We start from the raw sequence: 9076 nt of genomic DNA, 5'->3' as shown, positions 1-9076 counted from the left end.
AAAACAAAGTCCTCATTCTATATAGCTTATTTTTTCAAAACCAAGATTTAAATGATCAAAGAGGTTGAATTAGGGTATTCATTGGTGATTATTTCTCACATTATGTCATTAATGTCACCCATCGTGTAATTAAAGTGAATCAGCTTAAGGTGAGGTAATGGTAGCTCCAGAAGTAGATGATGTCATTAGGGAGTCACCCTTTGGCTGAAAATATTATATTCTTGCCCTATAATTAACACATTATCTAGAAGCAAATCCCAAACACCCGATTTAGGTGAAATATTATTTTTGAGCATTTAGAATTTTGGTATTCCCTTCAACAGAGGCCGAGTTACCTAAAGGTTCTGCCAAAGTCAGAGGGTGATTGACTTTCATCATTGCAACCCCCAAGCCCAAGGTCATGAAACAGTCTGCATATTTTAACTCAAATTTTATATATTTTATAAAGTTGTGAGTGCCCTTTAAAAAGGAGCCATGGAGGAAATCTGTATATATAAACAAACCTTTTTAAAATGAATTTTACATTTGGTACTTCATGGATAAAAAAAGTCACAAAGCAATTAAAACAGGAGCAAGCTTTGTGTTTCAAATATTGTTACCTCATGTCTCTGGCAGTTAAGACAAAAGCAATTTCATGCCAGCATTAGGCAGGCAGCCATAAAATCTCTTTGAAGTAACTGCATGAGAAACAAGATGTTTTGTTTATGTATCATAAAAAGTTCACAAAGACTCTATTATGTGGGAATGTTAAGTATAACCCAAGTGACAACTACATTCTAACAGAGGCTGTGTCTGATCTTGTCTGGCCCAGAGTAGCCTAGCTACAGAGACTGCTCTTTACACAAATATTTGGATTAGATACTCTCCATTTAGGTTTCTTGTTTTCTTTTTTAAGTTTATTTATTTATTTATTTTGAGAGACAGTGCATGAGCAGGAGAGGGGCAGAGAGAGGGAGAGAAGGAGAATCCCAAGCAGGCTCCATGCTGTCAGCACAGAGCCTGACACAGGGCTCGAATTCACAAACTGTGAGATCATGACCTGAGCCAAAATCAAGAGCTGGACGCTTAAACTGAGCCACCCAGGCACCCCCACTTAGGTTTCTCACTAACACAGTGTGCCACTGTCGAGATGGAGTGGCCCTCACTGCCCATTGGGTGCCACCACAACCTACCACAATAGTACTGGGTAAAGGCACCAGACCCTGGGGGAAAATGAATGAATGAATGACAGTGCCCAGTATTCTTTCTTCATCCATATGCTTCCTACTGTCTCTGTGAGCTGCATTTTTGCAATGTTTGGTTCAAAGCACTGCAAAGTTTACTTGGATAAGAGGCGGTGTAGTGGTTAAGAGCATGGATTCTGGGGCTAGGCTGTGCTACTTCAAATCCTGGCTCTGCCATTTATTAACTGTGTGACCTTGAGTGAGTTCCTTAACCTCTCTGTGCTTCAGTTTCCTCATGTATAAAATGGGTATGATGATAACTACCTATTCACAGGTTGTTATGAGGGTTAAATGAGTTTGGGCATATAAAGGGGATAGAACATACTGTTCCTGGCTCATAGTAAATGCTACATAAGTGTTAGCTGTCACTAATTAGCCATCATTGCCTCTGGTTACAGTTGCTGTGATTTGGAATTACATCTGTCAGGAGAGGGTCCATCTGGTTTATCAGAACACTCAGTTGCTGAGGGTTGATGGGGGGTGGGAGGGAGGGGAGGGTGGGTGATGGGTATTGAAGAGGGCATCTTTTGGGATGAGCACTGGGTGTTGTATGGAAACCAATTTGACATAAATTTCATATATTAAAAATAAATAAATAAAAATAAATAAAAGAACACTCAGTTGCCAAGACATCTAGAAAGCCTATTATAGGCACTAATTTGAGGTCCTGGCTTCCCAAAGGCCACCCAAGGAGGCCAGAGTCTTAGGGGGCAGTTTCACTACACTTTGTCACTGGGTGGGGGCAGGGCAGGCTTGGCAGTTCCTGTCATGGGTGTAAAGATGGACAGAGAATTGATGGCAGCAGCCAGGCTCCTGGAAGGGCATAAATGATGGACTTTGCCATTATGTCTTATATGAAGAGGGTATTTTACACACACAGTTTTAGGTTAAGAGGATTGTTCCAAAACATATGTCTGTGCTAAAGACCTTGAACCAAAGATTTAGTCTCATACAGGCCCTGTGCCATCTGAACAAGAGTATTAGTAGCCCCATCCTTACTAGGAAATGGGGGTCTGGAATTGGTCTGGTTGCCCAAGTCTGGTGTCTGGGATGCTTGGTGGGGAGACCCTGGGCCCCAGCATATCCCATCAACCTGAAGCCTCCCTGCCACACTGTGGCAGGTACTGTTAGCTGGTTATCCTATAACTGTTCCTCTTTTTCCTTTTCCTGCCTCACACTGTAGAAGTGCATACTCAAACACTACATGGTTTTGTAGGTAGTCATGTGATACAGGTCTGGCCAATGAGACATAAGGAGAACTCTTCTGAGAAATATTTTTCCCCTACTTTCTGCCTTTGGGGACAGTTATTTGAGGATATAATGCTTATAGCTGTGGCAACCATTTTGTGACCATTGGGTAGCAAGGCCAAGGGCAGAAAGGCCAATCTGCTGAGGAATGGTAGAAGGGAAGGATGGAAAAAACCTGAAATCTCTATGTCCTTGTTGAGCTCCTGAACGAATCTTGGGACTGCTTAAACAATAAATGCTCTTAAGGTTTAAGCCAACGTTAGCTGTTTTTCTGTTACTTATAGCCAGAAGTATTTCCAAATTATGCTTTAACTCTCACCCTGTGTGTCTAGTTTGTGTACCTGAACTGCTGTCTTTTCACCTGATTTGTGTACCCTTTGGCCAGGAGGCAGGCCCTTGTTTGACCAGGCTTTGATAGCTTTACCAGCTTTTACATTTCTCTCTCTCTCCAAGGTGCTGGAGTTGACTATCTTCAGCCACTGGCTAAGACCCAAGGATGCCCTGCTTACCTGTTCTCACATGCAGAATCTACTCAGATATTCCTGCCATGGTGTCCCATTCACTGTGTTGATGTCCTTCTAGACCTAAGGCTTCCCTATTATTTAGAACATTTTGATTTAAACTACAGGCCACCCAAGGCAAGGTCAGATCCCTTAGTCCCAGTCCTGCCCAGTTCTGCCTTACTCATGCTTCCCTGATAGGCCTTTGGCTGAGGCAACATCCCATCATGTCTTGTAGCTAGGCCCATACTGGCTGGGACCCACACAGCTTGGAAAGTTAAGGTCTAGAAACTGCTCCTCTCCATCCTGAAGATTTTGAGTTCAGGGTGCTTTATCCCTCACTCCTCAGAATTTTTCATGCTGCTGACTTGTCATTTTGACCTTAGCCAAGAAACCTGATCTTAATCCCTGCATTGTATCTGTTCAGAACAGTATTTCTGAAAAGAGGCCTGGATTTTAAGAATTAGGAGGTTTTGGCTCCAGTCCTGCCTCTCCCACAAACAAATCAAAGCAGGCTGCTACTGTTCCTTCCTAGGTTTCTGTTTTCTGTGTACAAAATGGAGTGTCCATCCTTTTCCTGATACTGCCATTCACATATTTTAGGAAGTGAATTTTAAACTCAGGTACACAATAAAAATTACAGAGTACACCTTAAAGAAATTATTTAGAGCACTGAGGGACATTTCTATAAGTACTCATGGTGTCTTTTTAATTTTGAGGTTTGGGGAGTATAATGAAAATTTCACTGCAGCCAGTCTTAATTTTGAACAAATCACATTAATTTTCCCCTAGGGCTTTCTAACACGCCAGAAATAAATTACAGAAAGGAGAGGAAAAAAGCACTACATAGTAATTCTTCCCAGCTGTAAACCTTGCTTTTTATGTGAATTAAGTCTTTGATCCCTAAAAATCCATTTTGTTCTTGGACAAATTCCAGAGACACTGCCCTCTTGGGGAAGCAACGGTGCCAGGGACAGAATGGCTGTTCAGGGACAAGGTTTCTCCTATGATTGTGCTGATACAGAAGGAAGCTTGAAGAATGAGAGTGGGGCCGTGAGCTCTGTGTTCCTGCTTTCTGGCATATGCAAGGTACCTCCTCTCCTTTTAAATTTACTCTGCCGCTCTTCTCTGCTCTCTTAAGAGATGTAGGCCTTGACTCTTTCCCTTATGAGTACATTTGTCTTTGTAACTCTGCAAGGCTGTGGCAGTCCTGCTGAATAAACTCTGCTGGAAATGGCGAAGCCTTTAGTGCATGGTCAATTCTATCCTTAGTTAAGCTCATCTGTTTTTCATATCTGTGCACTTCTATGTGCCAACTACTCTCCACAAATGTACTGAGAGGCAAAGTGAGTGCAGGGCACCAAAAGACGAAAGCCCTTTTGGGGTAACTCATACTGGGCTGCTAATAGAGACTTTTTTAAAAATAGTTTTTAAAGTTGTGGTAAAATGTGCATAGTATTTGTCATGTTAATCATTTGTAATTGTACATTTCATTGGCATTAATAACATTCACAATCCTGTGTACCCATCACCAAAACTTTTCATCATCCCCAGTATAAACTATACCCATTAAACAACAGCTCCTCATTCCCTCTTCCCCCAACCCTGGTAACCTCTATTCTGCTTCCTATTTCTTTTTCTTTTTTCTTTTATTTTTAAAGTTTACTTATTTATTTATTTTGGAGAGACAGAGAGAGAGAGAGAGAGAGATGGACAGAGAGAGAGGGAAGGATGGAGGATCCAATGTGGGCTCTGTGCTAACAGCATGGAGCCTGATGTGGGGCTTGAAGTCATGAACCATGAGATCATGACCTGAGCCGAAGTCAGGTGCTTAACCCAACACCTGGGTGCCCCACTTTTTCTTTCTTTTTTTTTTAAAGTTTATTTATTTGACAGAGAGAGAGAGAGAGAGAGAGAGAAAACGTGTGTGTGTGAGTTAGCAGAGGAGGGGTAGAGAGAGGGAGAGATAGAATCCCAAGCAGGTTCCACACTATTAGTGCAGAGGCTGACATAGGGCTTGAACTCACAAACCATGAGATCATGACCTGAACCGAGATCAAGAGTTGGATGTTTAACTGACTGAACTACACCCAGGCACCCCTCTGCTTCCTATATCTATGAATATGCCTATTCTAGATATTTCATATAGGTGTGATCATACAATATATGTCCCTTGTGTCTGGCTTCTTTCACTCACCATAGTGTTTTCAAAGTTCATCCATGTTATAACACATGTCAGAACTTCTTTCTTTTTTATGGGTGAATAATATTCCATTGTATGCATAGACTACATTTTGTTTATTCATTCATCTGTCCATGGACACTTGAGTTGTTCCTGCTTTTTGGTTGTTGTGAATAGTGCTGCTATGATCATTCACGTATAGAAATCTGTTGAAGTCCCTACTTTCAGTTCTTCTATTTTTTGATTTTTTTAATGTTTATTTATTTTGAGAGAGAGAGTATGTGTACATGCATACATGAATGTGGACAAGTGGGGGAGGTGCAAAGAGAGAGGGAGGCAGGGAATCCCAAGTAGGCTCCATGCTGTCAGAGCAGAGCCCGATGCAGGGCTGGAACACATGAACTGCATGCAAGATCATGACCTGAGCTGAAATCAAGACTTGGATGCTTAATTGACTGAGTCACCAGGCGCCCCATCAGTTATTTATATATTTATTTATGTATTTATGTATGTATGTATGTATGTATTTATTATTTTTATAAAATGTTTTTATTTATTTTTGAGAGACAGAGAGAGAGAGAGAGAGAGAGAGAGAGAGAGAGAGAGAGAGAAGAGGGGCAGAGAGAGAGAGGGAGACAGAGAATCCCAAGCAAGTTCTATGCTGTTAGTGTAGAGCCCAATGTAGGGCTTGAACTCATGATCCATGAGATCATGACCCAAGCTCAAATCAAGAGTTGGACACTTAACTGACTGGGCCACCCAGGTGCCACCCCCCATCAGTTCTTTTAGATAGATACCTACGAGTGGGGATGCCGGGTCATAAAGATTTTACATGTAGACATGGTGTCATTATACCAACACAGGCAGTGGAGGTTTGCAAAGATAAGACATGTAGCCATGTCTACAGGGCTGAGGCAAGGATCAGAACCATATGAAAGAGAAAAAAAGGTTGGGAAGAAATGGGCCATGTGGTTCTCCTATAAGATGCTGAGATTTAGTTAGGTCCATGGTGAAGACACAACCAGGGGTCAGGAGCTGGGTAAATGGTCCCTTTGTCGAAAGACTGTAGGAGCTCCAGGGAAGGTATAACAGAGCTGACAACCAGAGAGACTGACTAGCCAGGAAGGCAAGAGACAGAGTGTCAAATAGTGACTTTGTAGTAAAGAACCAAAGAATCCACAGGAGCCAAGTAGCTGGGCAGAGTAGGGGTTGGGGGCCAAACTAGTCATCCTGAAGGCAATATAGGACCTGGAAATTAACAAGTCTTGATCCTGTGGACACTTCCCCTAAGCTAGAAGACCTCTTGTATCCCTCTTGCTGATATAGGATAAAACCCTGTTGGATCTTGGTTTGTGAGGGAGGGCATCTAGATAAGGGCCCATCCTGACCCAAGCACACCTGTGGGAAAAGATCTTTGAAGCAATTTCCTTTTGAGACCAAAGTGAGCATCTAAAGCTCAAGATGATCCATCATCCTGGACTATAATATGAGTAACTATTACAAAACAGCACTATTTTATTATATGTTGCATCCAAGGGTAAATATATTACATATGTACTGAGCACAGTGTTCTGTTAGGAAGCCAAGATACACATACTAAATTCTAGGTGATGACTAATTTTCAACTACTTGGCTTAAAAATAACTGCAGAGGTCATTCCAGGCCACTGAGGTCAGTAATTCTGTGAGGGCATAGACCAGGTGGCATCCTAATCCCCCGGTCCTACAGCCTGCTGGGAAGGGAGTTTGCACCTCATTTCCAGGTTTATCCTTCGAGTAGAAGCAACAATAGAAAAGGTCATCTAGCAAAGACAGCCAGGAGAACAGCTGCCTGGGACAAATCCAGAGTAGGTGAGCTATCAGCCCAGAACTGTACAGCTATCCACATTCAGGCTCACCAAACAAAGCAACACACATCTTGGAGGGTACAAAACCTGCTTGGCTGGAAACCCCAGGTGGTTTTCAAAGCAGCCTTCTAGACCAAATAATTTCTGGAGTCAGAAGGTGCAAAGTCCAATTAGGCCCTATTTGTGAGCTTCACTGGGACTAATTTATACTAAAACTAGCATCCATATATGATTAGGAGAGTTTCCTCTGCCACATCCCTGCTGCAGAGAATTGCACCAGTGCTTTCAGAAAGCACACAAACGCTGCTCTGAATTTGCACAACGCATAAACCAAGTGGGCAGAACCCACATTATGAGAGAAGTTACTTCATGTTCCTTCTCTGAAGCATTCTAAAATAGGCCTCACTAGTAACAGGCCCAGCTGTAGTCATTCTGACACTTGGAGAAAGGCCTGTGCTTCCCGGCTTCTGATGCGTTCATTTATGACAGCTCCTTTCTCTGGTGGGGTCTCATACCCTCTTCCTGCATGCAGTTCTGAACTCCTCACAGCCTTTCATAAAGGCTCACACTGCCTTTTATGAAAAGCTCCCCAGGACTGCTTGCTACTTTCATAGGCCTCTCCCTCCTCTGAAAACCTAAAGTCAGTTGCCATACTCAGTTTTATTTATGTACCTTAAAATCTCCTCTACTGTGTATGATAATCTTCTTGAGGTCACATGGTTTTCTTCATTTGTCCATTTCTCCAGTGTGTCTTATACTGAAGAAGCATGAAGTAGGTATTTATAGAGATAATTAATGAATAAACTCACAGATATAGGAAATTATATTTAGTACATTTTTTTGGAATCCCTATTCTATAAAGTTGTGCCAGCACATTTTGGGAAAAGTGTTTTTAAGTATCTGACATTCCTAGTGTTCAATATATCTATTTTTCTTAGTAGAAAAAGCACCATCTGCTATAGAGTATGACTATATAATAAATGATCAATTAGGTCCTAAATGCCTCCGTGGCTCCTCCTTCTTCAGGGTGGCTATCTCTCATTCTTTCTGTCCTCCATTTTCTGCTGCCTGTGCCTTACTTCCCTTGGCAGTGGAACAGGTCAGTATGTGACCTCACTGGGTTTTTGTCATGAGGACAAAATAATATGGTGATGCAGAAGTTTAGGAAAGTGACCAGTGCCAGGCAAGTGATACTGGACTAGGAACTTTTCAACTCCCCGTGTAGAATGACACACTTGACTGAATGGGAGAAGAGAGCACCATAGAACAAGTTATTTGTCACAGCGAGCTCTGGGGAGATGGTATACATAAGAGTCAGGCGAGGAACAGGCAGAGAACAGGACTAAGGACATTTCCTCCATTAATCATGGGACCGAGAACAGAGGTCTCTTGTGTACCCACTTAATCAAAACAGCATACCTTCCCTCCAAAGCAAGCAATACCTAAACCACACAAGTGCATTATTTCAAAGTCACAGGAGTTGCCTTCCAGAACAAGACAGCCTATTAAAAAATGACTAATGTGCATTTCTTCCTGGAAAGAACAAATCAATACCCCTCAGTGGGCCCAGTGCCACACACTAGCCTCCAGTAGTTTGCCTGTATCCACAAGGAGGGGATGGAAAGGACAGCTCTTTGTCCCCCTCCTTCTGGCCCACCCATATTGCTCCAGTGGAAGGGACACTTTACATCTCCTCTCCCCACAGAGGCCGAGTCTGAAGTAAAAGAAGTTTCCCTCCCCTTAATAATACATTATCCATTTCAGCTATGATGGATACTCTGCGGGCAAATATTTTCTTCTAAACCCACACAGACTTTAGGTTCAGATTACTCAGAGAAGTACAGTTGTTCATACTGTAGATTCAACTACAATCTCGTGACGGTTCAATTCAGTTAAATATTTATTTTAAGGTTAATATTTTTGAGCTTCTACTATGCACTAGATACTGTGCTGAGCATTTTCTATGAATTGTCATTTTCTTCTCTTATTTTATAATCAAGGAGAAGGAGATTGATATCAGAGAGGTTTATGGGCACCTGGGTGTCTTAATTAAGCATCCAACTCTTGGTTTCAGCTC

General features: G+C 42.1%; 1 protein-coding gene across 1 annotated transcript in view; it reads left to right on the top strand.

Annotated features, from left to right (window-relative positions):
* The first annotated feature begins 3958 nt into the window (after positions 1-3958).
* SMPX (small muscle protein X-linked) overlaps positions 3959-9076 on the top strand; it is a 69245-nt gene continuing 64127 nt past the window's right edge. The window contains exon 1 of the mRNA XM_030305537.1: positions 3959-4060. The gene's annotated coding sequence lies outside the window, so the exon portion shown is untranslated. The remainder of the gene's footprint in view (positions 4061-9076) is intronic.

The sequence above is a fragment of the Lynx canadensis genome, chromosome X, assembly GCF_007474595.2.
Source record: "Lynx canadensis isolate LIC74 chromosome X, mLynCan4.pri.v2, whole genome shotgun sequence".
NCBI classification, from domain to species: Eukaryota; Metazoa; Chordata; class Mammalia; order Carnivora; family Felidae; genus Lynx; species Lynx canadensis.
Note: the sequence above shows the minus strand (reverse complement) of the source record. Positions and strands in the feature narration are given on the sequence as shown.